At 34.9% G+C, this 22,319-nt stretch overlaps 1 protein-coding gene and 1 long non-coding RNA gene across 2 annotated transcripts in view; one reads left to right on the top strand and one right to left on the bottom strand.

Moving 5' to 3' along the window:
• The window catches only part of LOC133521460 (ecdysone receptor), a 378,815-nt gene that overhangs the window by 262,753 nt on the left and 93,743 nt on the right, over window positions 1–22,319 (bottom strand). The window lies entirely within an intron of this gene.
• On the top strand, window positions 15,450–21,906 carry LOC133521447 (uncharacterized). Its single transcript, XR_009799903.1, has 2 exons — window positions 15,450–15,997; window positions 19,001–21,906. It is a non-coding gene; the product is annotated as an uncharacterized LOC133521447 (long non-coding RNA).

Here is a 22,319-nt window from a genome sequence, read left to right on the forward strand (position 1 = left end):
CGCTTCTAGGTAATTGGGATTTTTTGGCTGAAGTTGAGAGGGTAGATTAGAACGACAGTAGGAAAAAGGAGGTTGTGTGCGAACAAATCTACGGCGGAGTGATATTTGCTTTTAGATCAAGTCAAGGACGTTCTTATGGTGTTATTAGAATAATGATGTGTCTCTTGTGGATTGTGACCAACGTTATCAGTACTCAGTGTGAACAGTGATCCAGTGAGGCTAATATGAACTTAAGGTAAACTTTGTGTGAGGAAAGGGGTCGCTATAAGGGGAGGTTTGGAGGCGACTATTAAGCTCAAGAAACCAGGTGGATAATCATGTGAAACTCATTTACTTGTAGGTAATAAAGTCGGACACCAGCACAACTTATATCGTCATCTCACTAACGTCCAGGCCTCGTATAGGTATGTAGTATGTTTACATATCGCTTTCCAGTATCCGTAAAAGCATTAGCTCATCCGATAGGTTAATAAGTATGGTGAGCTTGACGACAACATGGAAACATGTCGCCCGTACCTATTTGCGGGGGCACGACTCCATGGCAATAGCTCATGGCTGGGCATCGGTGGTACCTCATAATTAGAGGACCATATACACCCAGCCAGTAAAGTTCACCACCAAATAGTTTCAGGGTAGACGGTCGCCCGTATGTAAGCGAGGGCCATCTACCCATTAACAAAACAGTTAAATAAAATAAAAAAAACCTATCAATGATAAATGAGATACACTTTGACACGCGAAGTGACAATTTCATCAAACATTTTTTAGAATATATACTTAGCCAGGCCACGTTTTATTTAAATAAAACCTGACAAAGTAAAATGATACCAAATGAATAAAATGCTAAATGTAAATTTGCTAAAGGTTCATGTGGGAAATCTAACTACTGCGACAAATTTTGTGGGATGTAATATTTGGCAAAAAATATTTTACCCAAAGGGCAGTACAACTACTAAAAGAACAGATATTTTAACTGTCCGGGTTAGTTGTGTTTTCGAATGAAGATCCCGGATCCCTACATAATGATATGCATAATAACTGGCATTAGTTGAATGAGAGTGGGCGCGAATCATTCTTATTCGTCATAAGTGTTATGATATTCAACACGGAAATATTCAATAAAATAGACTGAAACAAATATTATTTAAGGTTTTCTTGATACCTAAGTTTGCTTCTCTATTAAATCTATTTTAACCACAGTTTGCGGGCACTGTATGCATTACTTATAATGGAATAAAGGCAATTCAAATGAGGACTTAGCTTAAGCTGGAGCCTAGCCGTGTAGCGATCCTCGATTACCAGTAATGGTACAAACCATAACTTAACTAATAATTAATGCTTAAACGGAGACAATCCTCGACTTTTATTCGATTATAGCTATTAATCGTCTTTATCTCGTATCAGATTGGATGGTGGAATATTTTGAGCAAGACTTCTTATCAACGACTAATAAAAATACCTCTTGCCGGTAGGAGAAAACCTCCTTCTTATATACACGTATTCTTTATAAACTATTGACAATGACTTTTTGAAGAACATAAATACCACAAATAAAACTAAATAAAACTATTTATTAACTTATATTTTGTTGGTTATTCATTGTTGAGCGATACTTGTCGAGGGTAATCTTTAGTATACCAACATAAAAACACAGAAGAAATATCACCTGTAAGAATAAATTTAAATATAAGTGGAGCATTTATTTTTACCGATGGAGAACCGTAAATTGCCGTCCCTAAAGTGCAATTTACTAATTATTTCTCTAAGTGGCAACTAAATTGGAGTAGTTAGTAGTAGAAGTTGTCGTAGTAGTAGAAGTCGGTTTTAAGTTGGTTCGTACGCACATCTACTTATCTACAATCTATAGGGGCTATTTAAACTATTTATATCATCGCTTACAATTTGACAAATTTATACGCCGAAGCCAAAAGCATTAAAGCCTTCTCGGTAATACCTTACAGTTCATTTATTTTATATCTGGCTGGAGTCTGGAAAATTTCGTATTCACCAAACTTCGGTAATATATTCGGGGCTAGCTCATTACGGGCAGCGCAACGTCAAACTTTGCTGTAACTGCTGATTTCGTAAATTGTTTTCCTATGAAATGTCTTATTATCTGCCTATTATGAATTATTAATATCATTTGTTATTTTTGCTGTGGATTTGGATTTATTATGCTGTAGACGTGTTTCGACACCTACTTCTAAGGATTACCATTTCGATATTTTGTATTAACTGTAATCCATATATACTTAATAAATATTATAGATGCGAAAGTGTGTATGTCTAATTAGTTTATCACGCTTAAACCGCTGAACCGATTTAGGTGAAATTAGTTTAAGGTCCGAGAAAGGACATACAGGTTGTCTATTTAGTCACCTGCAATAATTTATGGGGTGAATATATAGGTCGTACTGAGCAACTTTTAGTATGGGAATGGGACCAACCTCGAAATCGCAAAAAAAAAATTGGCTGTTTCATACTTTTTGGCTGTCTGACCTTGACATTCTCTATGGGAGAGCTGTGTATAAAACACGGGTGTGTAATGATCGCTATAACAATAAATGATCTATTTTCATTCCATATGCCAACATGTGGTATCATTTTGAAGCATATACCACTTAGGTAATATAGTCAACAAAATACATATCGATAAGAGGAAAAAAATATATGGTATAATTAAGGGTAGATATTACATTCAATATAATTTATTACCCAATTATACGTTATATTTGACATTTAAATATTTGAAAGAATTTTTTTTTTAAGGATGTATATAATTTGTAAATGAATGAAAAATGTACGTCCAAGTCGTCCCGCCATCCTCCTTTTCGGTCTGCCTGCACCCGAATAATAAATAAATAAATATTAAAGATAAATTTCTGAAATTCACGTTCAAAAGTGTTTTACAGTCTTAGTTGTTCTATATTAAAAACATATTTTTAGGGTTTTTGTTAAAAGGAAGAATAGCTTTGCGATCCTAACGAAATAACGGTACTTACCTACTTTTTCAGGAGAAAACGTTTCCCACTCACTAAATCTTAACAAATCACTTTGATTATGATGTCGATCGCTTCAGCATAATATATTCTAGATTATAGGTTTAGAGAGATTTTTTTTTTGCGTAGTGTCAATTTTGAAAAAAGGAAAACCTATAAACCTAGTTTTTTATTGTATTAATAACATACTAAAAATCATGGAGAATTAAAAATATTTAGAAGTGGAAAAAAGTTTTCTCTTTTTATGTGGACGATCACGTGGTATATTACTTTCCCTCTGAAGCGTTATTTGATCCGCTACTTTTGGTGCTGACTGTACTATGCCTACTAAATATACAATTATATTTTCCCGTTTTAAATAAAATACCAAAAAAGGAAAAAAATAAGAGAATAATATAAGTAGGTAAATAAAATCGTGTGGAATGTATAGATGAGTTACGGTAACATTTTGGTGTTTTAAAACGCTTACCATAAAGTCGAGAAGACGGGCTTACAGTCTAAAATAGCTTGCTTACCTGCAAAGAAAGAAATAGTTCATTGAGTTTATGAAACATTACTGTATTTTTTTTATATAAGAACACAAACAGTCCCATTTAGGTACAAATGTATTTGAAGTACAATGTAGTGTACTTACTTAGAATCATAGACCTGGAGGTTCATTATTAAGTACATAATGTTAACATACATACTAACAGCAGAAAGAAAATGAAATCATGAGCCATACTTAAATTCTATTTACCAGTCTTCAGAGCAAAATCAGTATCTATCTATCTAACTAATCACATGTACTCTTATCACATTTAATGTACTAGGGCAGAAATCAATCAGGGACTGTCATATCACAAACGTGCCCGAGCAGAGCTGTATCTCAAAAACTGTTAAGAATTCTTAGATATTTAGATTTAATAGGAAATAAAAAATGACAACATAGTGATCTGATCAGTAACTGACTGCCTTCCTTACCCACTAAGAAACTAAATTTATCGGCCTTATTCCTCGGTCGTAATCAATAGGCCTAATACCCATACCCATTCCAGTCCAAGTTTGATTACGAATAACTTGATTCGACTTTTGTTACGCTCAAAGGACATAGAAAGTCATTTATACAATCAACTTGTTAGGAAATTTTCATTTACATTAGAGAAACCTTCTAATTACAACGTGTGCCGATAAATAAATGGGCAAATCACGTTTTCAATTGTTCCGTTTGTTAGAGTTTATGTAATGCATATATGTATTACGAAGGCTACTCGTATTAATGTAAACCAATGAAACTAATAAACAATGTAAATCAAATATAACGGAAGAAACTTTTGAAATATAGTAAGCATACGCTGAAAAGAAAGTTTTGACAAGTACATAAAGTGACTTAATTAAAGTCCGTACTTACCAGCCAATACAGACGATTTCAATTTAACAAATAGGTAAAGAGATTCTTAGCACTTCATTTATGACGTCATGTTGACATGGTTTCTTTTAGTTGTCTACACCTTCTAAAACCACGATTTAGAACAGATTACTATATCTATAAAAGTAACAAGTTTGCTTTGTAATAATACATTTGAAAACAAAGAAAATTTGTGATTTTTATGGACATAGTAATCCGTTTTGAATCGTGCTTGTAGGAGATGCAGACAACTAAAAGAAACCATGTCAACATGACGTCATAAATAAGGTGCTAAAGAATCTCTTCATGTATTTGTTAAACTAAAATAGTTCTGGTTTCCTATGAGCAACCAATAAAATATACACATATTGTAAAACCAAAAGTAACCTTGAAGTCTTGGTTTGACCAACGAAAAGACTTCGACGTTCTTACATTAATCATCGGCTGTATCGGTCGCATTTTTATCACTTGGAACTATGCCTGTCACTTTCGCACTTACATATTTGTTAGAACGTGACAGGCATAGTGACAAGTGATAAAAATGCGAATATGCTACAGCCGCAGATTTAAGAATTTTCACAATTTGTTCAAAATTATCTAATATTGGCCAGGACTGTGGATTAGGTACATAACAAGAAAATATGTCTGTAATCAAATAATATTAAAAGTGTATTTATTATATCTAAGAACCCCAATTGAAAGTAGTTCTCTTCAGCCTGTTTACCTGTATTCAAAAAATTGGGGTACAGTATAATTTGTATACTTCCGCCTGGTTTAAATTTCTATTGTCATGCGTTTAATTTACTCACTGACTAATTGCAAGTTATTCAGACTGAATAAATATTTGATCTGCAACAGGTTGTATTGAAAGTGCAAGCAGTCTACGAAATTCATTCCTACCACTTGCGACTGGGCCACCATCCAGTTAGCTTCAAAAAGGTTAAACCGCTGACCACGCACATAGGAGAATTGACTTTATGAAGCTTGAAATAAAATGTAAATTTGTGTGAATCAAGACGGGGCGTCTGCCGTTGTAAGTGCAGTGAAGGACCACTATTTATAGAAAGACGTGTAAAACCTGTAGAGCAGGATAGTAGGCATAATTAGAGAAGCGAACTTGGTTTACCACAAGTATCCAATGTTAGCTCTAATGCGAATTTCGTTAGTTAACCGCGGCGCTGAAAATGGGTTGTAGGGCTTCTGTATCAGATTCTATTACCTTTGAACTGGAATTCATTGAGCTAACAATGGAGAACAATGAAGAACTGGGTTAAAATAATACTTTAGCCTTGCAAGCTTTTGTACTTCATAAAGGAATAGGTATTTATATCGCTCTCTGATCGTTGTCTCATGGTCGTAGAAAACGTTCAAGTACATAAATGACTGTGCAATTTATTTTACTTGGATCTTATTTTACGATTTGTCTCCATCGAGTTTTGTATATTGCGGCCCTGTTACCGAAAGAGTCATCCACAAAGAAGATTAAAGTTTCCTTTTGCATTCTGTTTCATTTCTACAGGATAAGCAATTAGTGTGAGTGGTCAGAGCTTTAGGGGTTCCGGCCAGATTAAATCCTCCAGTGACAACCACGTGACAGCTTAGCGTACCCGCTCATTGCATGTCATGCCACAGCAGTCACTGAAAATCTAGCTAGAATATAACATTTTGAGTGAGCACGCGAGTGAATTGTTCCAGCCAATTTCATGTCACAATGTTATACTTACACGCTTTATTTTAACATTAAAATAAATGTTCGCATGTACGTATTTATGTTTAAATTTTATTGAATGTTTAGCTGAAGAAACCCCGTCACAGACGGAGTGATAATATATATTAATATACTGTAAGATACCGACTTACCGACAGATATAGTATAGCTAAGCACCACACACGCCTGTAATACCAAAATATATATCGTTGTCTGTCTAGCATCTGCATCGTCTAGATGAAGTAGGCGAGTACCTAAACTTTTAGAGAGTTGATTTTTTACCGGAGCAACGAATAAGGGTGACCGCTAAGAACAAATTAAATTATTTTCTTATGAAATTATTTTCATTTGTGTTTTTTACAAGTAGTCACACTAGTATTTCAACTATAAACGAAATCTACTAACTACTTACCTATCTACTGGAGGTCTTGGTATTTTTTTCCTTTATTTATGACATTTATTTTGTTTAATAATGGTGACGTTCGGATATCATCTTCAATTGCATTAATTTTGCGACGTAATATTGTTGCCGGCGCTGCACGCTGTATCTGACAATTTACTTGAAAAAATGAGTGTTCATTTCTTCACTCATATTATCAAATATATATATATATATATATATATATATATATAACTCCGTATAAGAATAAAGTCTACGAAAACACGTGCCACGAAAAATAAAGAAAAACTTATGCTTGAATAGATAGCGACACCGTTTGATATTTAACACATATCAGTGAAAGAACATGATGGATCAAATAGCAATATGTCATTCTAAGAGATTTAGTCCTGTGTAGAAAGATGGCAGTAAATAAATTTAGTTGACTACTAAATTTATTCTGGAAATACGCCTCTATACTAAATTGTATTTGATTTTATGAAATAAATTGACATATACGAGTACAGCGGCGGCAACAACGATGCCGCAATAGTTATACAGCTGATGTTGTCATCCAAACATCACCTTAAATATAAATGCTTGTTCTGTAAGGAAATATTTGATTAAATCCCTGCAGACCAGTATCTGAAAGGGTTTTAATTTTAACTTTGGCATTCATATGAATCAGAACAAAAAGTATTGAATAGTTACCTGGCCTGACCATATAAAGCAATCTTTAACAACTGCCTATTAGACCGGCTGAGATATTTAAGGCCTTTTTATTGACCAGATAATAAACCTTACGGTTCAATAAACTGTATTTTATTATATATATTAAGTCCTTGTTCTAATAGATGATTAGGCGACAGCAGCGTCGTTAAAGGTGAACTTTTCAAACATTATGGAGTTATCCGTTTTTCGGAACATATTGACATTAGCATAAACGCTTCGTTTATCTCAAGGTGAATGGGGGTCGATGACCGATGAAGGGCCAATCTCCTTTCGATGCGGTAAACAAGTAGCTCTTAATGCGGTAAAAAATGGACAAGGTCTGTTCTTCCAAGTGCTTACCGAGTACAGGCAAGTTAATTAAATGTTCAGGAGAATTGTATTCAAGATTACGCTTATTTGTTACTGGAGATGGACCGAATAATACGTAATTATTAGGTATTCGGCATATTTCCGATGTTCGTATTCGGCCAAATTATTCGGTTAAAATGCCGAATATTCGGCAAATACTTTTTATTACCTATGATTATCTTGTCGCAACCCTGTAAAAGTTCCTCCAGAACATTTGAAGTACTCTCTGCCATCAGGGTACTTTTTCCCGTTGTCATTAAAACTCATGACACATGTTGAATCAAAATCAAAAATGTTTATTTATAATCTAAAGGATCTTTTTATTAATTTGGAGTGTGGTGATCTGTTTGCGAGGCCCTTGCCATTGACCTATTTCTTTTTAGGAAGCGATTTAACTTTAGCTGCTTATGTATTTGAAGTGTTTTTTAAATCGTTATTCGAATGATATCGATGACCCGAATAATTCTGCCGAATATTCGGTTCGGTAAGATCTAAACCAAACAATCGGCCGAATATTCGTTTTCGGCAAACTCCATGTTCAGCCCATCTCTATTTGTTACCTACTAATACGCAGAAAGAACTTTGACATTAACTTTAATGCTCGACAAATTTCTCTAACGCTAGTCTATATATCAAAACTTGAGTTCTTTTCAAATGTAATAAAAACTTGAACCTTTTTTACTCAAGTTCTAGCGATTTTTGTTTGTATAAAATTCAAGACGCGTTGTCTTCACATGCAATTATGGCTTAGTTTAGATTAAACAAAGTATAAGAAAGCATCAATTTTCATTTATTTAAAAAGAACCTACAAACTGTATGACGAAAGCGTTTTGCGGGACACTATTATAGTTATTTTGTGCCAAGTTCCAAACAAAAAGTGACTTGACTCGCGATTCTGGAGTCTAATAAAAACGCGGTCGCGTAAAACTGAGTCAACTTCCTCTAATTTAGATGCATAAGTTCCTAAAAATCTAAAATATTAAAAACATTATCTCCCATTCTATCGCTCTTGCGCATTCGAGCGATAAAGAGGCAAATAAAGGAATTTCGAATTTCGTTTTCGCGCTAAGGCCTCAGGTATACTTTAGTTACATGTTTATGTTTACATTTATGCTCCAGGTCTGTTTTTATACATTTTTGTAAGTAAAAAAAGTATCGAGTCCCTTAACTGGTTGTTGGATCAGTCTGTGCTTGGTAACTGTTATGAATACTCGTACGGCCACAGTCGCAGGTTTGGGCAAGGCACTGAACGGGGCAGCAATGTAAGTGAGCCAACATCCGATTAGGAGATGCCTCTGTCCAGCCCTTTTTGAAACCAGTTTGCGTCTGTGCGTGCCGTGAGGTCTGTTACAATTTGACTTCTAATTTTTAAAGAATTTCAATTTAACTAGCAACCGGATAATTGACTGAGCAGCTGAAATACTAACTCTGCAACTAGTCGCTTAAGGTTTAATAGCAAATTATTGATTAACAATTTACTGATTTGTTATTAAGCTATATATTTTACCGGCCTTCTAGCCCAATCTCTAGTCCCAGTTTTGAATCCTGGGCATTGATTTGTGTGTTTATGAAACAGCAATAACAAAAATAAATATCCGTTTTGTAATAGAGATCAGTTTTAAGTATTTAATCATTTGGTGGTTGATACGTTTTGTTAATTATTCAGCAGTGAGTTGAGGTTGATTATTATTAGCACAGTTAAACCTTTGATTGCGTAACGGTGTACGTACAATGTTTGTCAAAATATTAAATTAATATGAAATAATAGAGTTAATTGCTAACGTTATATAAACCCATGTTCAGACTGACGTAAGTAGGTACTTTCCGTGGTATTTACAGAATAACATAGTGAGAAGTAAGAACGTAGTCTGTCTGCTGTAGATATTAACTTTAAAACCTATATATACAAGTACATTTCAAGTATGTATTACCTAAGGTGTACCAATACTTACTGGTGTTACTTACCGATGTAAATATTATTGTTTCCTCCATTTAATTAAATTCAAAGACATTGTATAATTTGTACATAATTATACAATTATACATAATCAATTGTACTAAAGAATGTACAATATAAATTAATATTAACGACAATATATAACATTGTACAGTTCATTACACATTGAAACTCTGATGACTATAAATGAAACAAATATGGCACATTATTTAAATTGAACGGTCATCGACTTAACGGTGGTATAGGTATTGGTCTTATGATATCCAGGGGTAATGTTAAATCATTCGAGTACATTTTTAAGTTAATAACATACTTATACTTAAAGTTTTCGTAAATGGTAATAAAAATGTAATCAGCGTCGACCAACTTGGACAAACAGTTAGGAACTATTTACTTGAAGGATTGGGCTTTATTTATAATCTTAACTTACCGCGCTGTACATACAATGTACAATATACCCACTTCAAATTCGTATATTTACGTACACACGTTAGTACATAAACTAAGATTCCTGCACGAGAAAGTCAGACAAGTGCATGAGAGCAAATGTAATCAGTGAGGTAATTTAGTGGCGGTCAAATAGTGATTTATCAACATTACAGGTCTACCAACTTATATCTGAGCTAACAACGCCTTAAATAGATTCACAAACGGTCCATATTCCCTTGATCCGTTTTATAGATAAATTTGCTGTCTAACTGCAATACCAATTTATGTGTAAGTTGTAAGGATCCTTATAACTTAGACTGAGAGCTTATATTTGTTTGATCGAAATTACAGATAAGTTGGTACTGTACTTGCAAGCCCCGCGGCTATGAAGATGCATGCCTGTTGTTGGGCATTAATTATAAGCCACTTTTGTGCCTGACTGTACGAGACGTAAGTGCACAGATTAGAACAGCTGCATTCAATAAAGGAATGAAATATTTAAAATCACTTATATATTTTTTAATTTAATATGCTTGTTTAATAAGAATCCGTCTAAGTTAACTGTGTGTCATTATAAACGTGATTTTTTCATAGAAATTTGACATTCGTAACGACATCGCCACACTTGGTCATGGCAAATCCCATGCAGACTTAGCTTGGTCTAGGTACCATCGCCCACCCTGTTAACTGTCCATCGGTGGACCTTATTACAAACGGCATAAGGTTTACGGATGGATAGTTAATAGTGTTGTTGGATACCTAAAGTGAAATATTCCTAACACATCACCCACAGTGATTTAAAATTTCACGAATTTTACTCATTACTTGGTAGGTATTTAGCAAAACGGGACTTAATTATTATTATTAAGTTTTAAACGCGGTAACTACCACGGGAACAACGCTGTCCTCGAAACGACGGAGGCAAATTTAGAAACTTACGCCCACACTTAAATATTATTCGAATGAAATAATTGGAGGCAGCTTAGTTAAATTAATAAATTTAAATATAATCACAGTTTGCAAACCAAATTATAACAAAGAAACGCCCAAATTAAGATTAACCAAAGTGTTCTAGGTATCACCCAGTTAGGTTGCTAGGTACTCCTATTTTACAAGCCATAGCCATAGTTGACTTATCTCGTAAGTCTCCACGTACTTGCAGAAGCAGTAAATTAAATTCGTGTTTAGAACTCTTATAGAAATAAAAGAAAGTTACAAATACAAAAGCTAAAAAAAGTCGTGGGTCTTACGAGGCTAAGTATTTATAAAAAAAAAAACTTTTATCCTTGCTTTTCATAAAAGTTATCCAGACGGAGTTTAATTTAAAAAGCCATGTGATTCAGTTTAAAAATAGTCTCGAAAGTGACCTGAAAACAGAAATACGTACTTTGTGAAGAATTTCCTAAAATATTGTTTTCAGCCGGTGGTCATTTGTCAAACAATTCGACTATTCATTGCGGTGCTGGCTACGATATATTACAGTGAGTTCTGTGAGATCAGCCCACTATCCGTAAGTAAAACTTAAGTCACTGTTAGCTACCAAAGATGACCTACTATTCTCTTAAATAAGTCGATTTATATAGTGAAAGTAAACCGTAACAATATTTTTATAAAAAATAAATTTGATAGCGGGCATGGAAGAAAACAATCTCACACCTGAGGATGCCGAAGACCGGGCAAAGTAGAGAAGATAGAGTTGAGGGAAAACGCTATGTTGAAGAAGAGGAGATGTAGCATAAGATAAAAGAGACAAAGTTGGTCCACCATACAAGAAAAACTGGCAGTGTTTGTATCAATGGTATGCGAAAAGGGAATTGATTTTGTTTTGTTTTAAAATCGAACTAAATAATGTTTTATTTTGTTCGTAAAGCAACTCTGTTCCATTTAATAATGATTCAAATGTCATTGGAGATAATTTGTACTCGTATTAGGACTATGAACCCCAGTCATACACGTTAAAATCTTGGAGTGAACATTTTTTTAATTACGGTTATGTATCATTACGGTATATAAATGTAAATTCTCCAATACTGGTTTTTATTCTGAAAGTTTTTGTGGGATGCCCCGTATCCCGTATATTACGAAAATATAATTGCAATACTTCCTATTACTTATTTAAGTAAATCAAATCTAAGCCACATGACAATGCCAATACGAAACTAAATAATTGTAAACATGTTTTCAAAGGTAAGAACTGTCATGAGAATAAAATTAATAATCAAAATTATCACAGGTATCCTGACTATTTAAATGTCACGATATATATACAGGGTGCCCGCGAGGAAACGGAAATATTTTAATAGTATATTTCGTATCGTATTTATAGACAAGAATGTCATATAAACTTTTTTAATTCGCCTAGTTTCAGAGTTGATATCAATTAAAAAAGCGGCCAAGTGCGAGTCAGCCTCGCGCATGAAGGGTTCCGTACCATTTAAGACGTATTAAAAAAAATCTACTTACTAGATCTTGTTCAACATTTTACCACTTTGGACACACATTTTACCACTTTGGAAGTGTCTCTCGCGCAAACTATTCAGTTTAGAAAAAAATGATATTAGGAACCTAAATATCATTTTTGAAGACCTATATCCATAGATAGATACCCCACACGTATGGGTTTGATGAAAAAATTTTTTTTTAAATTTTATGACGTATTAAAAAAAAACTACTCACTAGATCTCGTTCAAACCAATTTTCGGTGGAAGTTTGCATGGTAATGTATATCATATTTTTTTTTTAGATTTTTCATTCTGTTATTTTAGAAGTTACAGGGGGGGGGACACACATTTTTTCACTTTAGAAGTGTCTCTCGCGCAAACTATTCAGTTTAGATAAAAATGATATTAGGAACCTAAATATCATTTTTGAAGACCTATCCATAGATACCCCACACGTATGGGTTTGATGAGAATTTTTTTTTTTAATTTTATGACGTATTAAAAAAAAAACTACTTACTAGATCTCGTTCAAACCAATTTTCGGTGGAAGTTTGCATGACAATGTATATCATATATTTTTTTTAGTTTTTTCATTCTGTTATTTTAGAAGTTACGGGGGGGGGGGGGCACACATTTTACCACTTTGGAAGTGTCTCTCGCGCAAACTATTCATTTTAGAAAAAAATGATATTAGAAACCTCAATATCATTTTTGAAGACCTATCCATGGGTTCCACACGTATGGGTTTGATGAAAAAAGATTTTTTGAGTTTCAGTTCTAAGTATGGGGAACCCCCAAAATTTACTGTTTTTTTTCTATTTTTGTGTGAACATCTTAATGCGGTTTATAGAATACATCCACTTACTAAGTTTGAACAGTATAGCTCTTATAGTTTCGGAAAAAAGTGGCTGTGACAGAATCGGACAGACAGACGGACATGACGAATCTATAAGGGTTCCGTTTTTTGCCATTTGGCTACGGAACCCTAAAAACACGTTCTCTTGTGTTTTAGTGCATAATTTTTGATGGCGATGTCGCCACTATGGGACCTAGTCTTGACGTCTTTATTGACAGATATCAAAGTGACAAGGGACACTTTGAATATACTAGATTTACGAAAAAAATGTATCAATTCATATTAATCCATAAATTTTCCAAGAACATTGTACTTATTATGTATAAAAACATACAAAAATTTAAAAAAATACACACAAAACGAATTGTTTTTGGCGGAATTGACTTAAATTTGTATAAGATTTTTTCCTTCTTATGACCTCAAGAGGTACGTAGTTAAATTGCTTCCGTTTCCTCGCGGGCACCTAGTATACACATGTTTAGCTTAATGTTCCACAGTAGATACCTAGTTTTAAAGGAAAACACGTACCTACAAATTCGAATATTCATTTAATATACCTATCTAATATCTTCAAAAATTCCATTGGGCAAGCGCCAAGGCACAGTGGTGAGTGATGTTGTACTTTAATGAATATCTAAAGTTAATGTTTTGAAAAGTGTTAAAAATATCTTATGCTAATTGCCATTTCATTTTATTAAAAACTGAGTCATTGTATTACCGGCTTCTCAACAGGTTAAATAATGACTTAAAATATTCATACATCGATTAATTCTAAACTAAGCCTATATTTATTTCTCATTGAGAATCTTCTCAAAACTAGTTTAAGCTTAAATATTAAGCTTTTTAGTTTAGTAGCTTAAAGCTCAAATCACTAGTAGCTGATTAGGCCCATATCCGTCGTGGAACAACATTTAATACTGATCAAGCGTTTATTTTCTAAGTAGGTCCGCTGTTATCTATTCTGTGGTCCAGCTGCAGTGTTTCATAGCGAATCCACCGGAATAATGTGACGTACGGCCGCGGCGAGGTCGCGCCCGCATCTCCTCAAGGCTGCGTGCCAATTTCCATCGGATATCTGAAAAACTAGCTCGCTTCTATTTGTTTCTACGAGCTAACAATAGTCTATTTATTTAGGTAGTTAAATAAATGTAAACAATGTGTTTTTATATTTTCGGGTAAGTACTTATTTGAAACATTTATCCGTTAACCAGCAAAATAGAAAAATACTAAGCCCTCTACGTTTTCTGGCTAACCTTCTTCATTTAACCCTGTAATTTTTTCATCTACTCTCAAATGGCTAAATATTCCGTGTCGTTTTACGTTCCTTACTAGGGTAAAGTAAAAACTAAACTACTATTGATTAATCAAATTAATCCTAATATATTCCTATTAGCAAAATAGCATAATTATGGCAGCTTCATCGTTACGTTGAGTAATATATCGCAGTAAAACTTCCGTAAGTTTTGACACATCGAGTTAACTTAATTGACAGTGGAAGGTGTATGTATAAAAACCGCAAATCGATGTACAGTCCAGTGCAAAAATATGTATCGAAATAATCGTCTCATAAATATGGTACTATGCTCTTATTACACTGGAATAAGATGCTATGGGACATATTTTTGAGTAAGATATGTACACCCATATTTTTACACTTGACTGTACAGTTAAGCCGTTTGGCACACGCATATAGGAGGGGAATATTTTTTTTTTCAGAAACCTGTCGCGTGTTCATCTCACCTCTACAGCTGAATAAAAGTACCTTAAATTAGAAAGTTTAAAAAGCGCCATTGTAGCCTTTACTAAATAATACATTTTGATAATTTTATTTTTCCTAATAATACTGATATTGCTTTACTGTTTAGACAGTATCTGTACTGTAGGGGTTTTGACCCCTATTGTAAATTTATTCGATAGTGTGACGTGACGTACGCGTTTGCGTTAAGTCTCATTTTGTATGGGCGCAAACAGCGCGCCAAGCGGGATGTTTTGGAAACTCAAAATCCCATAAAAAATGAGACTTAACTCAAACGTGTACGTCACGTCTTGCTATCGAATAAATTTACACTAGGGGTACAAATTAGTAAAAGGTTAGGTTAGTGTTCGAGGTGTCGCCACAAATTCCGCTACTAATTTTTACTAGAAGAAACAGCGCCCTTGTTTTACCAAACTGTACATTTTTTCTTCTAATAATGCTGATATAATAAGTTTATTAATAGTAAAAGTATTAAGGTGTCGACACAATCTCACCATTAAATTTTGAATTATTTAATAGTATACTAAGGAAAGAGTGACCAAGTTTTCCGGAGGCAGAGCCCGGAATCGAACCGGTGTCTCAGCATAAGCGGCTGATGCCCCAAACACAAAAAAAAAAAATAGATTGAATACTCTTTATTGGCACACCTCAGTACAAGATACAGCTTAGGTCGGTAACAGCCCTCAGAGCCTCAGACTTCAGGGGTCTTATGATGATTATAAATAATTATTTTTTACTAAATAATCTATTTTGATATTCTACAGTATTCCTGTTCAGGTACATACCTACTACACAGGGCTATTTCGGCTTATTATATTTTATTAAAGTTTATAGTGTTTGGGTGTCGGCACAATTGCAGCATCCGACGCGCCGTCTGCCGCGCCAATTGCGCCCGCGCACCCATCGGTCACGGTTGCAGCTGATAGCCCAATCAATAAGGCCCTTTATTTTGACGACCGGGCTGGCCTTGTCGGTAGCCTATGAAGCCAATAGGTTCGAATAACGGTAAGGACATTTATTTGTGGGAGGCATTTATTTGTTCCTGTGTCATGGGTGTTTTCTATGTATATAAGTATTTGTATATTATATAACAATGTCCTATAAAAAATATGACCCATAAATATATGCGCAAAATGCAGAAATCGTGTCATTAGATATCTCGCTAGCACCTATTGGTGCCTGAGAGATGCACTCCAGTCGTGTCAAGATCGTGTTAGAAATAAATGGCATTTTTTAAAGCTTATATGTGTGAACACATTCACCGCTGAGCTACGGTCGTAGAACTACGTTGTAGCCGATAATATAGGTTTCCCGGTATATACAGGATATGTTTAGTAGAGGCAAAATGACAACGTGTTGTGATTAGCGCTGAATGGGCTCAACCAGAATCGGCTTTTCTGGCTGATTGCACAGCAGCGGTGCGTAGTCCTGATATTCCTGTCTGGTACTAATACAGATGTTTCTCAGATTTATATTGCCATATCAGATAAGAAATTTTCAAATTTTTGGAGCGTTTTGATGAATAGCTACATTCAACGTCTCAGCGCGACGTCCAAAATACCAACGTAATCTGCATTACAAGTAGAGTCAGACCACGATAAGTTGGCAGCGGTTTTGACAGTCCAGGCAGTGCAAGTGTTATTTTAAACGTCAAACATCTATAAAATTATGACGTTTACTTGTGCAAGTGGCACAGGCCTGACTTTAGTCCGTTTCGAATTGCACTGGGTTGAGATATTAATTGACAATGCTTACGAATATTTTGCTTGTAATATTAACATAATCTCAAATCACATTAGTTATCAATTTCACCAAAAACCCCCATTGGTTGGACTAAGAGCTGGTGCTGCAGTTATGACTTCATCGCCACTGTAAGTGACCTGTGTTGCCGTGCTCTTTTTGACAATGTGTCATTTAAGTAGGAAAGGGGACTATAATTTGTCTGACTGTCATGTGTTACGATGACTATATCAATATACGTAAATCAGATGATAAATTGCGACCTCTAGTGACCGTTTGTTACCACGAGACTTTTTTGACACGAGAATCGGAGGTCGTTTAAACTAGACTTACCCAATTTAAGTAAGGTCAATACGGATTAGGATGACTGCGGGAGAAGTGTGGCTGGCTTTCAGCTTCACATTGGGGCCTGGTTACTTAGGGCCTCCGCTAGCTGGCGCGGGTGCACGGAGCGGACGAGCGGGTTAACGAAACATAGTATGAGCAACGCTAACTAAAGCGGACGCGTGCGGCGAATTTCACCTACAAATAGCACCCGCGTGCGTGCGCACGCGGCGGGCGTCCGCGGCAGCTAGCGGAGGCCCTTAGACATTGATAATTATTAACTAATTATTAACGCTACTTTCGTATTGCGTTAGGGTATACACTCTCAGTAAACATTAATCAATGTGTAAACACACGTATTATTTTGAATTTAAGAGCGAAGAATAGATTTTTGAATCTAACAAAGTAACGGTAATTTTTATATGGAATTCCATTTCGGGAAAAAACGGTTTCCACTAACTAAATCTTAACAATTCACTTTGATTTTGATGTCGATCGCTTCAGCATAATATATTCTAGGTTTATGGGTTTCGCTTTTGTGAAAAAAAAAATATTTCTAATTGCAAATTTGGAAAAATAAAGGAAAACCTAGTAACCTAGTTGTAAAATTGTGACAATAACATACCAAAAAAAACATGAAGAATGGAAAATATTTAGAAGTGGAATAGTTATTTGTACAACAAGAGAGCAAAGTTTGATATTTCTTCGAGTGCTTGTTTTGAGTCCCGTGCAAGCGAAAGATTCTATAATTTAGAATCTTGAGCGTAGTAAGGGACTTAAAAGCGCACGAGATGTAAATAACTTTGATCTCGTGTAGTACACAAAATTTTTCACGTCAGTCAGCCATCAAAAAATACAACCTCAAAAAATTAAAATTAATGAATGAATGAATGAAATCCAGACGGACGGATCACTATTTCACTCATGTTTTCTGAAGGTATTCTAACAATTAACTTTAATTACCGTAATAAAACAAAACGAAAGAAATTTCAATAAAATAATACGAAAATAATGAATAAACGAACATCAATTGACAGTTCAATCGATCACTTTTTTTTTGTAAAAAAATACACTGTAAGATCCGGTCCGAATTGCGGATACTACTATTTGTCAACTATAGTAGAGATCGTTAAAAGTAGTTAAGTAGAATTATTTACTGCGTAACAATTGCGTAAATTTGTATAAGTTAATTGTTTTGATTGTATAATAAAATACGTAAAATATGGTGTTTTTATTAAATTTTTAACTTTTATTTCATTAATTAATTATTACGAATGAAGACTCGTAGGGTGTTTTGGAACGATGCGGTCTGACTTATTTCGGGGGTCTATTATAAACCGTCAATATACCGTTGAATTACGTATGCACTTTTTTGTCTCTTTCTTTTTGCTAATGACGTGAAAGGGATAAAGACAGTAGAATCCAAATATTTCGAACTTGTATTAGGCCCCGCACGTTGAAATGACATTCGAATCCAAAGGTCACTTGAATGTTATTTTGTCTCACTCGGTGAGCAAAATGCGATTTTGCTCACTGTTTTTAAGCAGCAAATTACCCTTGTTCTAGCTGCTGACGTGAAAAAACTTTTTGTCTTTCTGTATGGACGAACACGTGGTATACTTACTTATCTTACGTACTTTGAGTACAGTCAGCATCAAAAGTAGCGGATCAAGCAATGCTTCAAAAGTTTCTACTCTAAAATATTTACTTCCATATTAAATTCACATCCATAGAATTTTACAGATTTACCTACATTTAGAAAAGTAATTCGGAATACCAGATACTTTTGGCGCGTTGTTTCATCCGCTACTTTTGATGCTGACTGTACTTTGGCATCTTAAGTACTTTGGCAAGTAACCACAGCGCATATATCGTCACAAATCATCGCAATTGAGGTGAGGCCAAGCCTATAACGTCCTATTTACGAATTAATTTTCTTTCCAGCGAAATAAAATATTGTCAAGAGGAGAAATAGCAATCATAGAGAGAAATACTTCAAATACATTCAAGTACTCATACTCATAGCCTTTACGGGGATATCAGCCATGCACTCATACTCTTTTGTTACATGTGTTTACACTCAATAAAGTGTGAAATATTAATGTATTCTCTGACTCATTTAGACATCAAATGACTATCTTCATATTCCTTATGTAATCGTGAATGAAAATGACCGCTGTAAGTTATCATGTGACATTAAATGTTATTTTATCATTTATCTAGTACTGTATATTGTGCTTTGTAAACAGGTTACTTTGAGTGTTAACGTCCGTATTTATGTTATGTCAGGGATAGATTCTTGTCTCGGATTATGTACAGTTTCCTGGAGTGTAATTGAGATAAAATGTAACCAAGTGCTCTGTTCTTTCAGGCAGTACCCATTTCACGTTCAGGATAAAATCCTCTGATGCGCCGTCGGAAAATTTCCAATATTGTGAAAAATCCACATGGAAATTCACTGGGCTGTGCTCTGAAGAATTGTTTGACATGATGCCAACGGCCACTTTCTATCACCGTGCCGCTCGCCGTCGGCAGGGTGTTCATCCTCTCACCCTAGAACCTAAATGGTCGCGTACTGTGCAGTTGAAGAGGAATTTCCTCCCGCGGACGCTCCGGCTGTGGAATGAGCTTTCTTCTGAGGTTTTCCCGAGGGTCTACAGTGTGGGGTTCTTCAAAAAAGGAGTGTACAGGTTTTTAAAGGGTCGGCAACGCGCATGTAGCTCCTCTGGAGTTACAGGCGTATATGGGCTACGGAGACTGCTTACCATCATGTGGGCCGTATGCTTGTTTGCCATCGACGTAGTATAAAAGAACCTAGGCACTTACTGCAAAAACAAGATACCATTCTTATTCATTAGTAAACAAACAAACAGTGCAAGTATATTAAAAGATTCTATAAAGTTTAATGGCACTAGAGATGACCACATCGTCTGGCATTGACCGCTGTGCATTTATCGCTCTCTTTGACATTTGGGCTGACGCATCGTACCGCCTGGGCATACTCACATGAACCAGTATAAGCAGATCTCTGATAAAGCACAGTTATTACTGATCTAGGGGTCACACTAATATTGGTATTCCCTAAGCTAATGGCGTCAGCGAAAGAATTAACAGTGACCGCTGTGAGTGAACGTTACTGGTTGAAAACAGACGGGCATTTAGGTCAAATTTTAGTTGCCTAGTGCCCACATAACTTCCTTTACGTAGCGTAGGTTAAAAACAATGTAATTTAAGCGATATCATTTTGTTGAATGAGTCCCGTAATACACATACACATATTTTACATACGTGCATAATGTCGCATAGTACTTGCATTAATAATGATTATTTGTTTAATGATAGTATTGTATAATGGGAAAAAAACCTTTCCGTACGTGAAATTAAATTACATATGTGTAAGGTGAGGTTATTAGTTTTTTATCTAAATATAATAGACAGGAAAGGTTTGTTTGTATTTTTATTTGGTGTAGCGCCCTACTTCTGAGCGGATGTTGGTGAATACAGATTTTACTGCGTAGGTACTTATAAACAATTATTAACTGAATAAAAAAACAAAAGATTTGACAGATGTCACCAAAACAGAATGGCCGCCACGGGCCGCCAATATTAATCTACCCGTGTCGATTAAAAAACCCTTTATTATACGTCATCCTTTTTTGCCTACCCCATAGTAAACGCATGTATTATGGCCGCACTTATCACAAATGACAAGATATAGCATACATTACTTTCTAACACAGCGCGTTAATTTCTTATTAACGACGGCACAATCATGTCATTCTATAATTGTATCCATATTACGCCTTCGTCAGACAAATGGATACAGAGAGCCTACCGCGAAACACGTAATCTTGTTATCTGCCTCTCTATCGCTCGAATATGAAAGAGAAATAGAGAGGCTGATAACGAAATGTCGATTTTCGTGTTTCGCGGTGGCCCTCAGGACTCTTTATAAACTCGTTATCTTAAGGTGACCGAGATTTAAATTTAATGTAATTAAATGATTTATTAATGCATGTGTGGAGGGTTACATTCTTAACTAAAACATAATTATAAGCATTAGGTATTATAATTTTTGTAATTTCGCACGTCATGTACTTTACGCAGTTTCTACCCGTGGAAACTTGTAATTGGCTTACTGTCTCTATTTCGCAACCTATTTTGCTACTCTAGCTGTAAGTTTTCCTAATGAAACTACTCCCACCGAACTCTAGCTTTTCAAACTTATTTAGTGTACAAACATTTCATGACGACACACATAATCACATTATATAAATATCAATATATTGTTCTTCTTCTTCTTTTAAAATATGGCTTCCATCAAATCTATGATGATTTTTCCAATGTCAAGTTTCGTTGTAAGTTTTAAGTCTGCTCGTAGAGCATGACGTTGTTTGGTAGTTGCTTTTAGTAAAGAGATAGCTGGACCTTACTAAAAGCCACGATGGATTGCCGAGTGTTGATGAGTGGTTAAACGCGTTTCCAGATTAGTCTTTCATTAGCTGCACACTTCTACGACAGTTCACTGCATAATAAGCTATCAATATTACACTTTAAACTAGATGAATGAGCAAAACACAAAAAAATATTCTCGAGACGTCTTCGCCATCTTGAATCTCAACGATCTCAACGTCAACCCAATATATTGTTATTTCTGGCACAATTTAATGTCAGATGAATGTACAGCAATAAGTGTCATGTCATACAGCTGTCACATAACGACTTACTCATATTATACCTAGCGTCCTGGGAAAATTGTGTAACAAACAAATTTTGTTAAAGTTGCCTTATCATTTGTAAATATAAATTAATAGAATAGACATATTTTTATTATAGAAAAATAAACGGTTGCAGATACCTCTGAACGCAAACTATCGAGGTATCTCTATTTGGAAAGATATACAAGGGTAGCTGTCCAACCAAACCAAACCTTTGACGATCCTTTTGTGAAATTCTTATTATTAAGTTTGACATACCTATCTATAATAATTCAGTGTTTTTTAAGAACAATAATAACTGCCTCAATAAATTGCTCTGATATTTAGATTAAGATGATATTTGTAAAAATTGTCAATTTAAAAGGCCTATTTGAATAAAGAATATATTGACTTTGACTTTGAAAGTGTTTTTTGGGCCTTTTTACAGTAGCAGATACTTTTGGCGCATTGTTTCATACGCTACTATTGACCCTGACTACTTATACATGCGATGCGAGTGTACAAAGTATAAAACGTTTAGCTACAAAAGCGATCGATTACTTTAC

The sequence above is a fragment of the Cydia pomonella genome, chromosome 9 (genome assembly GCF_033807575.1).
Source record: "Cydia pomonella isolate Wapato2018A chromosome 9, ilCydPomo1, whole genome shotgun sequence".
NCBI lineage: Eukaryota > Metazoa > Arthropoda > Insecta > Lepidoptera > Tortricidae > Cydia > Cydia pomonella.